The 20070-nt window shown below is 39.2% G+C and overlaps 1 protein-coding gene across 3 annotated transcripts in view; it reads left to right on the forward strand.

Moving 5' to 3' along the window:
• Nucleotides 1-20070, forward strand: part of LOC5574903 (probable beta-hexosaminidase fdl) — a 205845-nt gene that overhangs the window by 22199 nt on the left and 163576 nt on the right. Inside the window, exon 2 of one of the 3 annotated variants that reach the window (XM_021841583.1) lies at nt 7731-7959. The exons of 1 other annotated variant lie outside the window; for it this stretch is intronic. The gene's annotated coding sequence lies outside the window, so the exon portion shown is untranslated. Of the gene's footprint in view, nt 1-7730; nt 7960-14968; nt 15543-20070 lie in introns of those variants that run through there. One more of the 3 variants, XM_021841585.1, reaches the window with a different exon arrangement.

Below are 20070 nucleotides of genomic sequence, written 5' to 3' on the forward strand. Positions count from 1 at the left end.
CACAAATCACTTTTAATCAGTTGCTTCGGGTACAACCCACGCGAAATCAAATCCGCTGGATTGGCATTTGTCGACACATACTTCCATTCGAATTTCCCTGCCAACTTACGAATTTGCAGAACACGGTTCCGGACAAAGACGGGAACGTCTGGCTTCATGGATTCTATCCAACCCAACACAATCGTTGAATCAGACCAGAGTACCACGCGGTTCACATCTATCTCGAGCGCTTCAGTCACCTTTGCAATCTGCTGAGCTAGCAATAACGCCGCACAAAGCTCTAATCGAGGCGTGGTCAATTCGGCGGGTTTCATGTCGTCCTTTTCTTGTCGATCTAGTTCCTTCAGCGGAGCCACTCTTGACTTCGCACACAGTAAATTCATAACAGCTGGTCCTTCCGATTGCACATTCCGTATGTATACACAGCATCCGTAGGCCTTCCGAGAGGCATCCGAAAATCCATGCAGCTCTTGATAACTTGCAGCGTCCGTAGTCACTCTTCGTGGAATCTTCCTTCCTACTATCTCCGGTAATTCTCGCCTCAGCTTCGTCCACGTTGCTAGTTGGCTCTCAGCTACCCGACCAGACGGACGAAACAAGATTATAACAGAATGTGTTCCCCTGATATGATTTTTTTATATCACCAGTCGTTATAAAACATGTACCGTTAGTAGTTAAAATAACAAAAATTCTAACAAAATTTGCACAAAATTAATCTAAAATCTAACAGACCTTGTTACAATTATATCAAAATTATATCAGAATGTGTTGCAAGGATGTTACAAAATAACAAAATTATTGCAAACTAAGTTACTGTTTATGACATCGGATAATATTTTCAACAAACTCATAAATGCGATGTCAAAAATATAACAAATATTGTTATAAATGTGTTACTAAAAATATACAGGCTGAGAACAAAGCCATCTTGATAACAAAATTTTATCAACTTCTGTTATTTTTAACTGCTGCTGATAGGAATGTGTTATAATCTTGTTATGTGGTTCTGGTCGGGTAACGGCTCATCCCACTGCAGTCGGCCCTTCCAAAGATCCTGCATGATCAGTTTAGCAATTACGACTGTCGGACCCAGTAACCCCAACGGATCGTAAAGCTTCGCTATGTCGGACATCACTTGACGCTTAGTCACGCTGACATTCTCACCGTCCATTGGCCTCACTTGGAAGAAGAAATGATCGCCTACAGGATTCCAGGACAAACCAAGCGTCTTGATTGTTACATTGATATCGTGGTTCTGGAAATGCATCTGCTTCTCTCGGAGTTCGATTGGAATATCCTGTAGTAGTTCAGCATCGTTCGCGCACCACTTGTGCAATCCAAAGCCGCCTCTAGCCAACAATGCCAGGAGCTCTTGTTGAATCTCCCTTGCTTCGTCCAACGTATCAGCTCCGGAAAGTACATCATCCACATAAAAACTCTTCTTCACAACCTTGCTCGCTTTAGGAAAATTTTCCTGCTCATCCTCAGCCAACTGATTGAGGACTCGGGTCGCCAAGAATGGCGCAGCCGCAGTTCCGTATGTGACCGTTGTCAATTCTATCTCCTTCAGTGGCTGCGAACTCTGTTCTCGGTACAATACCTTCTGGAATTTCGTATCGTCGTCGTGTATCAGAATCTGCCGGTACATTTTCGGCACGTCCGCCGTAAAGACGTACTTAGGTAGACGGAAACGCAACGTGATGCTGAACAATGGATCCTGCACCTGTGGTCCAATCTTGAGCAGATCATTGAGTGAAGTTCCAGAAGAACTCTTCATGGAAGCATCGAAGACAACTCTTAGTCTTGTCGTTGAGCTGTCTGGGCGGATTACACAGTGATGCGGCAAATAATATCCCAGATTACCGCTTGCTTCTGGATTCTCGACGATTCTGCAATGTCCGAGGGCCAGGTATTCTTCCATAAACTGTCGATACAGCTTCTGTTGGTCAGGATTCTTCTCAAGGTGGCGTTCTAATTGGTAGAAACGCTTCTCGGCCATTTGCCGAGTCATTCCAAGATCTCCAACATCTCCTTTGAACGGTAGTCGTACCTTGTACCGTCCGTCTGCAGTTCTGCTGTGCGTTTCCACGAAATGTCGCTCACAATCATCTTCCGGGGATCCAACGTCAACCGACTGATCGTCGATCGACCAGAACATCTTCATCAGCTTCACGAGATCTTCGTTTGCTTCGTCGACTGTGGCTTGCAACACTCGCACTGTTCCGATCGTCGTTGCAGTTTTCACTCGCCCGGATATCAGCCATCCTAGCCTGCTCTCTATCAGCATTGGAAGGTCAGGAGACATCCTGATCCTACCGGCTCGCAAGATTTCATAAAATGCTTCAGCACCGACTAGCAGGTCGACTTGGGCGGGTTCGTAGAACTTCGGGTCCGCCAGACGCAAGGTGGTAGGTATAGGCCAGTTGTCCACGTTAACTGTCGATTGCGGCAGCGTCCCGGTCACCCGAGGGACCACCAGGTAGTCCAGACAGAACTCGTAATCCGAATACTGCGACTGTACATTAGCGTGCACCTTATGCCTCACGGTGCTTCTCATTCCATTTACTCCGACGATCGGTAGATCTACACCCTGTTTCCGAATTCGTAGAAACTCGGCCAGCGATTCAGACATAAAGTTTGCCATTGCACCAGAGTCCAAAAGCATACGGCATCTGTGCCCCACTCCAGCAGCATCAAATATATTCACTATTGCCGTCCCTAGCAACACTTGTTTCGAGTCATCATCACTGCACTTTGCCGAACACTGCGCCACTGTCGTTTCACTGCTGCTACCGATACCAGGTTTCTCTCCGGTAGTATCTCCGGCAGCAGGTTTCACCGGTGCAGCAGACTTCTCCTTCGTAAAGTTTTCTTCCGGATGCATCAATGAATGATGGCGTTTGGAGCATTTTGAGCACGTTGCGGTAACTTTACAGTTCGACGTTCTATGACCTCTCTTAAGGCACATGAAGCAAAGCCCGAATTGCTTGGCCTTGTCGTAGCGTCGCTTCACGTCCAAGATCTTGAATTCGTCGCATTTATCAGCACTATGCTTGCTTGAGCACAGAGGGCAGGTATCATCGGCTTTCTGGGTAGTCGTCACTGTGTGCACCTTGCTTGCAGTTTGTTGAGCCCGAGTTGGAGGATTCGCGGTCCGCGACCTTGGGGTCCTCGCGTTTTCACAACGTACCAAGATGTTCAGGTGATCACGAAGTGCTGTCATCATCTGCTTGTAAACAGGTAGTTGTCCTCTTTTAACATTCGATTCCCAAACCTTTCTACTGTCAGCGTCCAGTTTCGTAGAAATCAGCGTCGTCAATATGGCCTCTGATAATTTGTCTACATTCAAACCGTGGAACTCCAACGAGCTAACGCACTTGTCTACGTCGTCGATTAGTGCCTTCAATTGTTGGTAAGATTCACACGTCATTGGTTTCAAATGCAACAACTTGTTGATCGTATCGTTAATCAGGGCCGGCAGGTTTTCGAACTGTTGGATTAGGCTCCTCCACGCACCTTCGTAATCATTATCACGAATTATTTGAGCGTCAATCGCACCCTGCGCTTTGCCAACCAATGCCTTATCAAGGTAGTGGAGCTTGGTGGCGGCAGAGTCGGCAGTACATTTGTCGGCAATATCTCTGAACATCTGCTTGAACTTGAACCAGTGTTCATATTTGCCGTCAAATGTCGGTAGTGCTGCCTGCTGTAATACAATGGTCGGGGGGAATCGTACTTGGGAACTCGAAGGCGGGTTTTCTTTGAAACTTCATAAGCTTCAATCATTTCACATAGCGCTATGCAGGTAAACTCGTAGAGCTCCTCAAAATCCACGAATTTAGGTTCGAATTCCGTTTTACGCGTAGGATCGACAAGGTAAATCTTGTTCAGGTGCTCGTTGTATTCTTCATAAGCTGACTCAACTGTTTTTTTGTACAGCTTCAGAGCGTGAATACTAAACTTCTCATGATCAAGGTTAGCTGCTTGTACGGCTTGTTGAATACGAGTAACCTTACCTTGTGCTCTCTCGCAACATTGGCTCAAAGACGCAATGCTTTCCGCCATCTTGGTTTTCGCCTTTTCCTCCACGTGCTGAATTTTCTGCTCGGCGACGGATGCTACCGGTGTCGATGTCGTCGGAAGATGGGGTGTTGCCGGAAGAGAAAAATTCAGCCTTATAGGACGTCCGGAACGGAGAAACATCACTTTCTTTCGCCTTTTTCTTTTTGTTTTTTTTTAGCACTTCAATCACAGCGTCTTCTCAATTTATGAGGTTATGTTCACTTCACTTCGGCGATTGCTCTTCCGATTTTTTCGCCGATCACTTATCTCGTGCGAGGTTCTTCCGTGTTCAAACAACCTACTTGAGCTTTCTTCCAGAAGCTCATCAATAACACTGCTAGATTCTGTTCAGTGCACACTGTGCAAACTTCTTATGCTACGCGTAGCAGAATACTATCAATGGTTCCAGAACCAAGCCGAGATCACTCTTTTCTCCCTCCGTTCTCCACCGAACGGATCGAAATTCCGCCGTGCAGCGGTCAAAATACCGCAGTGCAGCGATCAACACCAAATCACTTTTTCGAATGGCTCAGCCATGACGAAATCACTACCGACACGTTACAACGTGTTCCTGAACTTTTTCTTCGTTGCCCAAAAACAAGTCACAGCGGGCGGAGTCCCATTCCGGAACACAATCACCGCGTGGCGGAATCCATTAACACGATTCGACAAGAAGCAGATTTCTGTCACTCCGCAAGCGAAAACTTCGCGTTTCACGAGGCGGAATCCACTTTCAGGGCACTTTTCACCGGTGCCGGAAACTTATTCACTGTTCGAACATATCCGGATCGAAAACGACCATGCTCGGATAGCTCAAATCAAATAAAACATGTGGACTGTAATTTAACTCCTTATTCACACGCGGTTTTAACAATCGATTTATCACGTCTTCTCTTCGCGAGAGCAAGTGAAAAACTTATATCGGAAACGGAAATTCATCTGACAGCTCGGTTGAGCAAAAGCGGCGCTTTACACCGTAAACAAAAAAGCAAAAACTAATTCATAAAATTAACCCTAAATTTGCTCTCTTTTTCATTAGCTGTAACAACATATAACACACTTTTACATGATTCCAGACTTAAATTTACATGACGTCATGTTTACATCGCGTAAATGAAGTTTACATGACGTGTAATCTTCATTATTTTTAACTGTGTAGAGACAGGTTCCAAATGCAGAGTTGGTAGTAGGTTTTTTTTAGAGGCTTAACGCTACTCTCAAAAAAGTCTCTATGTTTAACGAAAGGGCTCTAAAGTCACTTTTTGCCTTATTCTGCTGGCAATGAATCCTGATGCCAAATATTGTAGGTTCCAGCGAATCCTTCAAAGACTGTTACGGTGCTATTTCACAGGTTTTTCAAGAATTTCTTCTCAGATTCTCGAGAAAAAGCTTCAGAAATTTTGTTAGTAAGTTTTTGAAAAGGTTTCTACTGGAATAGTTTCAGGGACTTCTCCAGAGCTTCTTCCAACGGTGTTTCAAGGGATGATTAGAGGAATTTCCTAAGATTTTACTCCAAAAGCAATTCAACGTTTCAACCTCCAGAAACTTCCCAGAGACTATCTCATGATTTCCTCCAGATATTTTTTGACTAATTCTTCCACCGATATCCTCAGATATGTTATTATAGGCGATCTTATCCTAGTTCTTTCAAGAAAATCCTTAAAGGGTTATTCAAAAGTTTTTGAAGAATTTCTACGCCCATTTTCCAGTTATCCTTCTGGGTATTTTCATATACTCCTTCATTGCTTCAATAAATCCTCCAGGGAATATTGGAGGAAATATATTGAATACTCTTCTAGGTATTTCTCATTATTTTCGACCTAGTATTTCTCTTGAGTTTCTTCATATTTTTTTCCTAGGAATCTCCAGCAGTTCTGTCAAATTCATGAATAAAATGAACTACTCTTGCAGTTCTGCCAAACAATTTTTCATTTAACTTCTCGAATTAAAACATCATGATTTCATAAAAAATCTTCAATTTTCAAGGAAGGAGCCCATGATTTCTTTGAAAGCACCTTGTGGGAGGTAATCCAGGGTTACTTTAGAACTTAATTAAGTTTTATAAGATGTTACTCTGGGATTTCCTTCTGGGATGCCTACCGGGTCAAAAAATGTTTTTTTTTTATATTATCTAATTTTATTTTTGTGGACTGGAAAAAATATTTAGACTTTCACAAATTTCACAAAAAAATCTGGAAGAATTTCTGAAGGTATTTTTAAAGAAGTACTAAGGCAAACGACGGTAGAATCATTGGGCAAATTCTTGAAGGACTTAGGACTTTCTTTCAAAATTTATTAAATAATCTTTGAAGCAATTTCTGATGAAATCTCTGAGATAATTTCTGTAGTTATCCTAAGAAAAAATCCTGAAGGTATTCAAAACGAAACTCTTGGAGGAATTCCTTAGGGAGTCCTCAGAAAGATCTGAATGAACTTTAGAATAATGCATGAATTCATGTAGAAAATAATGAAAAAAAAAAACGTACAGAAATACGAGCTAATGTTTAAAGAAATGTTATGAGAGATTCTCGAAAAATAGCATTACATGTTCTTAGAGAAATATCTGGTAAGATTCTCTGACCAATAAACATTTTATCTCAAAGTTCATGTTTGGTTTGGTTTGGCCCACGTGAATACCTATTCAACCATACACAGTCATTTCAGAATTTGTTCTCAATTGATTTCTAAGCACGGTCGAAGCAAGCAAAGATAAACATCCCTTCAGTGTCGGTCTAGGATCGAAAAGTTATAATATACTTGATAAATAACAGCAGTGAACGAGAGCCCCAAAGAGAGATCGATGATAAAGCCGATTTCTCTCTCGCTCTCTTATTTACCAATGGGAGTAAGTGCTTTATTTTACTGGTATGATAATTATACTCCCCGAACATCATGTACTAATCTAATCATAGCTGTAGCAGAAGATCATAAACAAGCTCTTATGCTGTGTTGCGGATAATGATTGCTACAGAGAGTGATAAGTGAGAGATTCTCTCAATTATCTCAGGATGAACGGTGCAGATTGGTTGTTTGGTTCATTGGTTACGAAATTACAAATCAACTCAAGGGTCAATTTGTGACTTTCGATTCAGCCCAAATCCAAAATAGACTAAAATAAATAGTTTTCAGCGATATTTTTACATTCACTAAATATGCATTAAACATATGATAGCAGTTCCCTCTGGATAAAACAATACTGATCGTGTCTCTCCATACTGCTCTCTAACAAGTAGAAAATTCTCATGTATTAAACAAATTGTGCCCGACCCTGACCCCACTCTAACGAAAGGTTAGACACTCCCCTCGTGCAAATTCAATTGATCCCTATAACCACTCGCGTGTCTAGTACCGAAACCACAGACAAACAGACGTAACAGTTGAAACAATTATTAATTATTAACCTAATCACGCGAACAATAATGCCTTATGTTGAAATTCTGTGTTTAAATGATCGTGAACTAGGTGGCGCTAATGCGCATACGTCAAACTCGAACAAAAGCGATACGAACGCCACGAGCGATCAGTTGGTCAACTACTAGGTATAAGAATGTTTCTAATAGAATTGAGAGTGAATGTTTCTAATAGAAATTATTCGAGTATCACGTCTGTTTGTCTGTGCCGACAACGTTACTCAGCAGGAATTGATCAATTTACTTGTGTAATTTCAGCTCCCCATTCTGTCTCGCACACTCTGTCCCCTTGTGTCGTGCCTCTCGTGTCTCTACGAAGATGATGATGATGATCGTAATCGTTTGAATTAGAGGGGCGTGTTGCATCTCGAAAAGCGCATATCGACTATTAACGCATTGCAACGCAACCTATAAATGCCAACAGCAGCAACAACAGCAAGAGCGGAGACAACAACGGCAACATTTAGATAGCTAGCCTGCAGCTTGTGAGTTGAATTCCTCATTCTCAGAGGGGACCAATAGTGTTCTAGCTTGTAAATGTCTAGTTAGATCTAGAATAGAGCAATTAGAGGGAAAGGGTGGCTCTATTTACAAAAACAAGTTTAAAAATCCGATCTCCCATATCTTCCAAACAATCTGTATTATAAAATATAATTCTGACAAATTTTATATAGTATAACAAAGATTGCAATCGATTGTAAGGGCGACATGGAAGAAGAGACTTTCAAACTTTTTTGTTATATGAACCACCCTAATAAAGGGGCCGTTGATTTTTTTATTAAGCGTGAAATTTGTTGTTAACCCCACTAACTTTTGGATCGGGAGACTGAAATTGGCGAGGCGAAAGTAACTCAAATCAAAATCAAACACAGTTTTATCAAATCGGCTTTTATTGGGTGATAATTCAACATTGATAAAATACACGTTTTTTGAACAAATTGCTAACAGTTTTTGTTGTTTTCTAATACTATATTCTAATTTTGTGTGTATTTCGTGTTCTAGTTAGTTTACATGGTACTTACATTGTTGTTTGTTTTTGCTAACTATACATCGAATTGGTGTCTACTTCTCATTTCGAGATTTGGTTATCGCTATGTACATCGAATCACATCACTATAGTTGTAAGGCTTATTCCGTATGACTTTTCTGTTTGTCGAAAGCGTTGTCAGTACTTTATAGATCGTAGACTTTGCGCAACGTTTCAGTTAGATTTGTGCGAATAGTTTGTTTGCTAGGTAGATGCTAGTTTCATCAGCTTCCTTTTAAATGGATGGCTCCTCACAAGACAAGAGTTGCTCAACCCACGGTGCACCCAGGATCGTTATTATCAGAAAGGATCTCCGTCAAATATTTGATTACTTGTGAATTTATACGACTAAACGGCATGTCTGGACAGTCTCGTTTCATAGCTACGCCTAATTGATGGTATAAGTTTACAAAGTCTAAGCAAAACAGTTAAATTTAACTGTGTTTCATTTTTCGTTATTATCAGAAAAAAAATACACCAAACTCCGACATTCAATAAAATTTATCTGGAAATCAATATTATAACAGAAAAGTACTATGCTTCAATAATTCAGATTTTTTTTAATTTCTAGGGGTCGCGGAATTTTTGGAGAACCTTAATGGAGTTTGGGAACCACTGCTCTTGTGTTTATTTGGGTTCAAATAATGGCACAAAACACACAGACAGAGAACGGTTGAAATCCACGCAGATAAATTTCAACAATCATATAGGGAACTTCTTGTTTCAAATCGCAAGACCCTTGAGGCTTGAATAAATGTTTTATTTAAGCAGATCTACTAAGGTTAATAATTTAGGTAACATTTAGCGGTAACTTTATGAAAAAAAACAAGGATTTCACTATATCATACAACAAGACACGATAAGTAGAAATTGATAAGATTGGACAGCAACTGTTTTCTGTCCGTCCGTTTGTGCCATCGTTCTGATCCTCGGATGCAACCGAAGGTTTGCATCAAATTTACACCGCGGTTGCAATCAAGGTACGAATGGACCGGTTTTCGAATCGGCGTTTGAACCGATGTTGATTTTACACATGTTTGGGTTTAGACTCAGGTTCGAGCGTTTTAGTTTGCACACGAGAACAGAGTACAAGGAGGGTACGAAACCGCCTGAACCAACGTGTTCGGTGTTCGTTTGGGAAGACTGATATAAACAAAAAAGTAAAGAAGGTCTGCTATAAGCCGAGACACACAATTCTTATATGGTAATTTCTAAGAAAATCTTTGGTAAAATTTCTAATAGGATTCCTAACGAATGTTCTGCATGAAACCCTGAAGAAATTAAAGAAAACAATCTGAAGGAATCCTGGAAAGAAATGCATGGAAAATTTATGAAAAAGCTGCTAAATGTTACCATGCGTTCGATTTTCATTTGTCCCGTGTCTCCAACAAAAACCAGTTCCGTAAAATTTTGTTGTAACATTATAATTAAGTTAGTAGATGTAAACGGTTAGCCTTAAGATCCGTATTGTTCTATAGTGTACTTTAGCGTTAAGAATTGTATCATTGGGAATTTGTATTCTGTTGATGTGAAAAGAAGAGGAGGTTTTATGCCCATTTGAGAAAGAGCTTTTAAGAAAGCTCTACTCAAACGGGCTTTTCCCTGCTCCAATAAAGATAAAGATAAAGATTAAGATAAAGATAAAGGAGGAATATCTCTCAAGAAAAATCATTGGAGGAATACCAGCTGGAAATTCCTTGAGCAATTACTGAAGCCTTGAATGAAATTCCTGGGAATGCCAAGAGGATCTCTTGGAGGAGTTCTTTCGAAAAATCATGAATGAATTCCTGAAGAAATTTACAAAACATTACCTGATTAAAATTTTTAAGCAAAATACTGAATATATTATATATTCCTAGAGTAAAACCCGAAAGGAATTCCTGAAAAGATTGCTTATGAAAATCTTCGAATGAAAACCCTTAAGAAAATTCTTTGGGAAACCTGTGAGAACATTTTTGGAGGAACTTTTATAATTATGAGAAGAACAAAAGACCCAGAAGAATTTCTTGAAGACTCCTTGAGAGAATTAATGGAATTATCAGTGAGTAAAAACATTTCAAGAAACCATCCAGGACTCCAGGAGCAACACGAGAAGGAAATTTGCTTAGATATTTCTAGATGGAATTTTTGGAGGAACTCGTTTAAAATTCTTGAAGATTTTCCTGCGATAATTCCTGAAAGAAACCCTGCTAAATTCCTTAAAAAGTCCCTCAAATATCTTCAAAGAATTCCTGAAGAAATTCCTAAATTAATTTTTAAGGGCATAATGGACATATTACTAAAAAAATCCTTGGGGAATCACTGAAACTAAACCTTGAAGGAAATTCCTAGAGAAACTCGTTGTAAACAAACAAACGCTTGGAGCAATTCCTGAAAATAGACAAGAAATAATCTCTAAAAAAATTACGCGAAGAATCGCTAATTATTGGAGAGATCGCTGTAGGAAATCCATGAAAAAAAATTTGCAGAAGAAATTTCTGAAGGAAATTATCGTTGAAGTTCGCGACAGATTCCTCAAAAAACTATTTAGAGGTTTTCGTCAAGATATTTGAAAAAGAATCCCTTAGAAATTCTGAAAATTCCCGATGAGAGATACAGAATTAATCTCTGAAGGAAGTTTCTAGAAGAATCCCGAAGTAAATTTCTTAAATAATCCGTGAAAAAATTCTCTAAAAATTCAGAAGGGAGTTAATGGTGGAATCCCTTAAGAACAAATCTTGATATACTCCTGTAAAACCTCTAAATGAAATCATAAGAATTCCTGGGGAAACTCTTGGAAGGAATATCGGGAAGAAATCTGAATAGATTTCTAGACAAATTTTTGAATCCTTGATAAAATTCCCAACAGAATTCCAAAGGAGATTTCGGAGGAATCCCTGAGTCTGTGCAAATCGCTGAAGTAAACCCAGAAAAAAACAGCAAGAAAAAAACACAGGAATTCATGAAAGAATTTCCTCTTAGCTCTCAGAAGAACTCTTGGATGAATTCCTACAAGAAGCTTGAAAAGTACATGAGAAAATTCCTATAAGAATTCCTGAAGAAATTATTGTAGGCATCCATCATACTAGCCTAGATCTTCCCAAACCAGTGGTCCTCTAACCACTTAGGTCGCGAAGCATTCTCAGGGGGTCCACGAAGTCATTGCATCGTTTCTGTAGTTATTCAATAAATATTTCTAACATATTTTTTAGGCCAATCATTAGTAGATTTCGCCAAAGATTTTTACCAGATTCCTAATTTTGAAAAATTGTAGCACATATAGAAGCAGATAGATTTTCGGGATGATTCTGGCCGATTTTTTGACAAGGTCCAACGATTTCTTCCTAAGATGTATCATGCTCTAGGAAATTTATACATGTTAATAAATGTGTCCTTAAAACATTAACAGATAATTCCAGAGCAAATACCTGTTGTATTTCAGGCAACATCTTTAGAGTATTTTGTGGGTTTCTGTTAATGTTATTGGAAAAAATCGTAAGGAAATATTTCAATTCTTTCGAAGATCTTTTGGGGGCGATACTTTCAATGAGGTACCGGAAAAGTTTGATGAATGCTTGATCTTTTCATTATTTTGACAATATACATTTGAAATGATAATTTAAACATAAAAGATAGTAAAATTTTAACACAATTACCTACGTGACAGGCTGTTCAAAATCAAAAACTGCTCAAACATAATTATTTACTATAACAGTAGTTAAAATTTTGGAATATATGAAATTATTTAACATTTGGAGTGTATCTGAAACTTTTTACGGATCAATTGTGTCCGGTTCACGTTTTTCGGAAGAAAAAAAAAACGAAAACAAAGTGTGCGGGTGAAAAAAAAAAAGAATCGACGCGTCAGTTGTGTTTGATACGTTGAATCTGTTGCATGCTCCTTTGAGGGCGAGCGACGGAATCCGCATCAATTGTGTCCGGTTCGTGTCTTTCGGAAGAAGAAAAAAAAAACGAAAACAAAGTGTGCGGGTGAAAAAAAAAGAATCGACGCGTCAGTTGTGTTTGATCCGTTGAATCTGTTGCATGCTCTTTTGAGATCAAGCGACGGAATCCGGATCAATTGTGTCCGGTTCGCGTTTTTCGGAAGAAAAAAAAACGAAAACAAAGTGTGCGGGTGAAAAAAAAAGAATCGACGCGTCAGTTGTGTTTGATCCGTTGAATCTGTTGCATGCTCCTTTGTGGGCGAGTGACGGAATTCGGATCGTGTCCGGTTCGCATACTAACCGCACTATCGGTATCGATCATCCGTGTTCACGTATTCATTTGAAATTATATCTTTATCGTTTACCAAAACGAATCCTTCCTCATATCCAAACAGTGTTTTCTTGTGGAAGTGCAGAGGACTCCTCGGCTTCCATAAAGCAAGTAACACGTCAACATTTCCCTCCCTGCATTCGGACGCAGCCGGCGCCGGTATTGTTTGTTATAATAATGAGAGCACCAGTACTTACACATTGAGGATGCTACTGATCCTGAGTAGCATCTGTTGGTTCTCTGTGTAAGTACAGCTGTTCTTGCAATAACGGAGTAGCAATTGCGGGCGGTCAATCATGCTCATGCTCATGCTCATGCTCATGCTCATGCATGCTCAAATATCGAGTTAGTGAAGTAAACTTGCATATGAAACTAATGCAGATTGCAGATGGAGTAAGGGAACATCGAGTTAAAGAAGGACTTGTAAAAGGATCAATGTATACTAGATTAAACGAACCGCGTGCCATCGAGTTAGAGAACATATTGTGTTACAGAATAGTTACAGTGAGAGCTACAGCTGTTCAAAATCGAGATACTACAACAGCTCTTTGAAACAGTACAAATTTCTTAAAAAAAGCCGTGATCACGAAACACTAGAACAGAAGTTAGGCAAAATGCTCAATGCAGTATATATTTCTGCGATTTGGTAGTTAATAAACTCGTGAAACTTGTTTAGATAGGTTCTATAATGCACTGCCATCTCCCCGATCAAATCAGAGCGGTAGCGGAAGATGATAAACAGACTCTCAGGATATGTTGCGTATCACAATAACTTAAACATTTGAACAGTTGCACGATGTACCGTACACTAGGAAAATCTGTTTATAATTTACCTTCTACCATGCTATTTAAAAACAACAAAATTTAATAAAAATCCAATGAAACTTGGTCATTTACACAAAAGTCGATGAAAATACGTGGAAAAATAGAGCAAATTTCATCATTTATTGTTCATTGTATTCAAACTTATAAGGAAAAACATTGTTAAACTCAAAAAGAAAACGTACCCAACAAAAAAGTTGTTGAATAAGAGTAGAACTAAGCGTACTTCAGCTGAATAACCTATTATTCAGCTACTCATGTTTTTTATAGGGTATTTTGTCGTTTTTATAAAAAGCAGGAGTGGCTCACTTGCCCTAAAGTCCGCTATTATTAAAAAAAAATATGGTTCGACTTTAAAACAGGCCTCAGGCTTGCTGTCTAGCTATAAAAATTGACAGGTGAGCACAGATTTGATGGAGATCTGTTTCTGATAATAACGATCTGGGGAGCACCGTGAAAAAGTAAGTTAATTCCAGTGTCAAATTTTGTCAAGTGGCCAATCAGAAAAAAATCAAACAATTCACTTGCTCGTGGCTCCAAAGATAAGAAGTGTATTGTACGAGACGTGACATCATAATTCGGTACCGTAAAACGGGGTAACTTTGATAGTTTTTTCGAAGAAAACTTCAATATTTATGCATGCTGTTTCAAAGAATTCTCGCGAAACATTACTAAAGGACCTATGTACAAATGAGAGGCTCTCTTTGTTTACTTTCTCTTTGATCAATAACTGAGTCACATTAACCTCTTCTGTTGCGTTTTTTTTGTATGAAACGCTAGTCAAGGAAATTGCCTTTCGATCTGTAGTGAAAAACTTCCCAAAAGCTTTAGTATTCCATTGTTATAATCGAAAGAGAGCGAGAGAGGAGAGAATCTCTCATATGTACATAGGTCCTTTAGTAATGTTTCGCGAGAATTACAATTAATATTTTTAAAACAAGTACTGACATCCGAGCTATCGATTGCACTTGATAGATAGCCAAAAGATTTATTCTGAATGGATATATAATTTTTCATATAATCGAAAGTCGGTTTTCTGTTTTGGGGTAACTTTGATAATGGAGTATAAATCGAACAAGATTGAATGAATTACGGAACATTTATAGGGCGTTGCATACCTCTAGGCGTTTAACGCTATATGGAAATTTCTGACTTAGATTACAAAAATGGTCCCAGTTTGTAAAAATGGTTTTCGCTAAGAGATTTGAGACCGAATTCATGTTCTACTATAACTAGGCTAGCGTGGGTAAGTGACGAACTCATTATGACTTTATCAAATAGTGGTCGTAGAACAGATTGTTTGTAAGCGTTACAAAAATGCTAAAATCTTGTAAATTTTTAATATTTGCATAAAAATCCTCAAATGCACTTCATTCCAACGAAAATAGCTTTGACATGAAGTGTCAAGTTACCCGCATTATCGAAGTTACCCCGTTTTACGGTACTTTTTTTTTCTGCTGTGCAAACTACGACTGCTTATCACAGATCTCGCGTTCGGGACGAAACAAGCAACTGGTCTTTCAAGAGAGCTGCCACTTGTTGGCAAATACCGATATCGATAGTCCACCTCAAGCTCGGGTCGAAATTGATAACATTTCTTCATCGATCTGTTGCTGGAGATAACTTCCAAACAATCTTCGGGACTTCACCGCGTACGATAGACATACAAATGCTCTTCCTGGTGTTATCACTGATCCATCTTTTCTAAGGTATATTGAAATTCAATCTTAGAAGTGCATTGTTGTGATTGCCAAAGTGAGACGTTGTTGTCTTTCCGGAACTGTTACGAACGCTTCTACTCTGGTAAAGAACAGCGTATACATAGTGGGCACATTCCGCGAAATAATCGTTGATAACGAACGGGAGTGAGTGATTTTCGACGAAAACGTGTCTTCATATCGAACACTTTGTGCAACGGATGAGTGAAACGGAGTACCACACAAAACAACGTGTTTTGCTTCGGAAAGGTTAGTAACGGTTGACATGGAGTCAGTAATTCAAAGAATGTTACGCACCACGGATCTCGCTGGTGAGAAGTCGTTTCAATTCAATAGGTTGAAGCTTGAGGTTTTAGCATTTTAGTAATGAGAAAAGTAAATGTGTAGAATCATCTAATAAATTGTTACAATACCTAGTTAGTACTAGAACTGTTGAAAACTGTACACCAAATATGGGTGATACCCTCACCCATCATCCAAAAGAATCTGCTCTAGAAGATGAGTGAACAAATCATGATTATTTTTCAATGTGTTACGATTCACTGAGACAACAATAATTAACATGTTTGGGCACATATTTCAGAAATTCCGCAAGGAATTTTTCCAAGGTTTCCTAATGAATTGCTTCAGAAATACTTTAAGTGAATATTTCACCCATTTCTCCAGTTGCTACTTTAGTACATGTTCCAAAATTACAGTAAAACAACAAAAAGTTATTCCAGAGCTTTCAGAGATATTCGTTTAAAGATTTTTCCATGAAATGTCTCGATAATTTTTGTTCAGTATTTGATCAAATTATTTGTTCTGGAACTATTTAAAAACAATCCCCAGGAATTACTCAGGGATTGTGTGTGGGAAAACTTCCAGGAACTAGCTTAGAAATTTTAACACCAGTTTCTGAAGGCAGTGGTCTCCAATCTGTCGCATAATAGGGTTTGCAATAATCGGATTGATGTTCTTTTCCAGGGTCCTGGGATCGGCTCCAGAACACCCTGCAAGTACTTGTAAGTGATCCTGTGTTGCAAGGAATTACTCAATATGCATTATAGTATAGTCATGGCGAAAAAACTTGAAGATTGATGTGTGGCGTGATATGGATTGCAATTGACGGATTGACGTCCTTTTCTAGAATTCCGTAATTCGCTCTAGGATATTCCGGAAGAACTTGTGGATGACCCTATATTGCAGGGCAGGGAATTATTCAGTATACATCATATTACATTCCTGGCGAAAAACTTTGAAGATTGATGTGTCGCATGGCAGGGTTTGTCATCATCGGATTGAGTCCTTTTCCAGGGTCCCTTCAGAACATCCTTATAAGATACTTATAAATGACATTATGTTACAAGAAATTTCTCATTGATGCATATATCATCATGACGAACAAACTTAAAAATTGATGTGACGCATACAATCTTTTTCTAGGGTCCCGGAATCGGGTCTGGGATATTCCAGAAGTACTTGTAGATGACCTTATGTGATATACAAATAATCTATATGCATTATTTTATACTCCCGTTGTAAAATTGGTAAAATGATTTGTGCTGATCAAATATTGATCCCCGATTAATGCCCTAGGAATCGTTACCAAGGAATCCGGAACTGACCAGAATGATTCCAAATAAGTTGAAAGAGTCGGAATATACTTATGGTATCCGAATAAATATGGAAATGTCTCAAATAACATTCGGACAAACCCCATAAGACTTCCGTATAAATCCCGAACTGACCGTCCGACTTGAGTTCTCATAAGGTTATGAAACTAGAATAGTCTTGTGGTGTTGTGTTAAAATTTCATTGCAATCGGGTGAAAATTATGAAAATTAGAGCAAAAGATCACGAAAATTTGGTTGTGAAAAAAAGGGCCAAGGACGGTTAATATTTATCCAGCTAACATACTTCTCCCATGCAAAAAACACAATGTGCATAACTTTTTTGTTCCTCGATGGATTTTGTTAAAATTTTCAGAACTTCCCGAAAAACTCTTGTAGTTTATGGTCCAGGAAACTTGGGAATATGGTCCAATTGGTTCCGGAATTATTCCGGATTGTCTTGGTGTACCAAAATTGGACACATCCATCCATTCAACGGATACCTCGAGACCCAAATGAGCTAGAATGTTGGTGTCTTCGACAAAGTTGTTCTGCAGATCAAGGGCTATCCGTCATTAAGGAATCTGGGAATTTATCCGCTAGGTGGCTCTAGTGACAAATTTTCTTCAATCTTATATATCTAATGATCCTGATGAACTAGAAGGTTGGTGTCTTCGTTGTGAGCTTCGTGGCCGTGCGGTTAGCGGCGTCAGTCATCTGGCCGTATTGTACTACGAAGAGTGGGTTCGATTACTGCTCCAGTCGGTGGAAGCTTTTCGTCAAACGAAGATTTCATCATTGGGCCACTGGGTGTTTCGTGGTGTCCGTTGTCTAATGTTAGTGATTGTTTCAGTCTGTGCAGCCTATGTGCTGAAAACGGTGTAAATTGTCTTTTAAGATCTTGATGAGCTAGTAGGTTGATGCCTTCGGCAAAGTTGTTCAGCAGACTAATGGATATCTGACAATTGCAAAACTAGTTGAGAATTTATCCGTTAGGTGGCGCTAGTAACAAATTTTCTTCAATCTTCTTTATCTCCAGATCCTGATGAGCTAGAAATTTGGTGTCTTCGGCAAAGTTGTTCAGCAGATAAATTCCCATTTTTTTTACCGCCAGTCTTCTAGCTTTTCCAGTTCTCAATATACAACCAAATCTCTTTTTAAGCCAATAACTGGGGGAGCGTAAAAAGAGAGTTGTGTTTGATCCTTCGACCTTGACGCTTGTTCCTGCGGGGGCTGGCGATGAGGGCAAGATCAAACATGTCGCGTATCGGTCGAGTAAAGTGAAAAAGTGCCGCGTTCGATTAGTTCTTTTTGATCTTTCGACGTTGACGCTTGCTCCTGGGCAATGCGTCAAGAAAGCCTGAGCAGTCGTCAGTTGTTTTCCCTCTCGGGTCGCGCGCCTATTTTCTCTGAGTGCTTTTATATAGCCGAGCAAACGAGTGAAGCTGAATGTGGATTGTTGCTGCTCAAGGATGACGGATCAATTGGTGAGCTCGTTTCATGCTACTATTTCTAATCTATAAAATATGGATGACTACACCTTTAATCGTTACAATGGTGAGACGTAAATATGATTTATCAACAAACTTTGAAAGGTTCGTCACTGTGAGTGTCGACATAAACTCTGATTAATAAATTATTTATGACTAAACTTTTTTTTCAAAATTCCTTTTTATTTTTACCTTTATTTTTTTAATTAAAAAAACTTTGAATGGTTCGACACTACAAGTGTAGACTCACGAAAGGTTCACTTTATTCAACAAACTTTGAAAGGTTCGTCACCTCAAGTGTCGGCATAATTTTTCTCCACATAGATATTGTTCATATCAAATGAAAATATTATATTTACTTATAAGCATGTTTATATCTCACAAATAATTACTTATCATGGTCTAATCGTTTATCAAAGTGAATCCTATGACCCAACGATCCTCCCCATTAACAAACATCCTTCCCAGTAACCTTTGTGGAGATGCAGAGGCAAACACGGTCTCCAAATAGCAAAGGTTACACACTAACATTCCTTCCCCCAATCCCACCTGATTGCAAGGACGTGGCCGGCGCCGTTATTGACCATGTATAAATAGAGGCACTGAATTATGCACACTGAAGAAGATTATGGCCAATCCCAGCCGAACTTCTAATTGATTCTTTGTACATTTTCACTGACTTCGATCAATCACGGAATAGCAACCATTGATATGTGTAGCCAGTCTAAGCTAAGCTAAGCTAAGCTTAACTGGGGGAGCGTAAAAATGAAAGAAGGAGCGTAAAGTTGGAATTCGGAGCGTAAAAAGAATGAGCGTTATTTGGAATTTGGAGCGTAAGTTCGAATTTTGAGCGTAAAAAGAATGGGCAGCGAGAAAAAGCATTTCGTTTGTTCTCAAGGGGGTTTCCGAAGAGGTGGAGTTTATTCGTGGTTCTTCTCAAGAGTATCAATAGGAATGATGGAAACCATAGTCTGACGCCATTTTGGAAACCAAGATGGCGTCTTCCGGTTCGTGAAAATCACTTTAAACCCATGCAATATGGGTATTTTTGGAACGAAACTGATGAGTACATGACAGAAATTGATATCTGACACCATTTTGAAATCCAGGTTGGCGACTGCCGGTTTGTGAAAATCTCATCGGTCCCGTTTCAAAAATACCCATATTGCATGGGTTTAAAATAATTTTCACAATCCGGAAGTCGCCATCTTCGATTCCAAAATGGCGTTAGACAAACATTTCCGTGATGTACTCGTCGGTCCCGTTTGAAAAATACTCATATTGCAAAAATATCAAATGATTTCCACAATCCGGAAGTCGCCATATTGGAATCCAAAACGGCGTCATATATCGGTTTCCGGCATCTCCTTGTCGCTCCCGTTCCAGAAATACCCATATTACATAGGTTCTAGTAGGTCATCAGGCAGGAGCGTAAGTTGGAATGTTGGAGCGTAAAAAAAGCCTGGAAAGCTGGAATTTCAAGCGTAAAAAGAGAGAGAGCGTATGTTGGAAATTGGAGCGTTAAAAGAGGTTATGCTGTATAACAGAATAAACATTTATTGCTAGTAACACCTAGCGGATGAATTCTTAACACGATGTTTCACTGCCAAATAGTCCTCGATCTGTTGAACAAATTTACCGAAGACACCTTCTTTCTAGCTTATCAGTATCTCGAGATATAGAAAATTTGAGAAA

Source organism: Aedes aegypti, chromosome 2, assembly GCF_002204515.2.
Source record: "Aedes aegypti strain LVP_AGWG chromosome 2, AaegL5.0 Primary Assembly, whole genome shotgun sequence".
NCBI classification, from domain to species: Eukaryota; Metazoa; Arthropoda; class Insecta; order Diptera; family Culicidae; genus Aedes; species Aedes aegypti.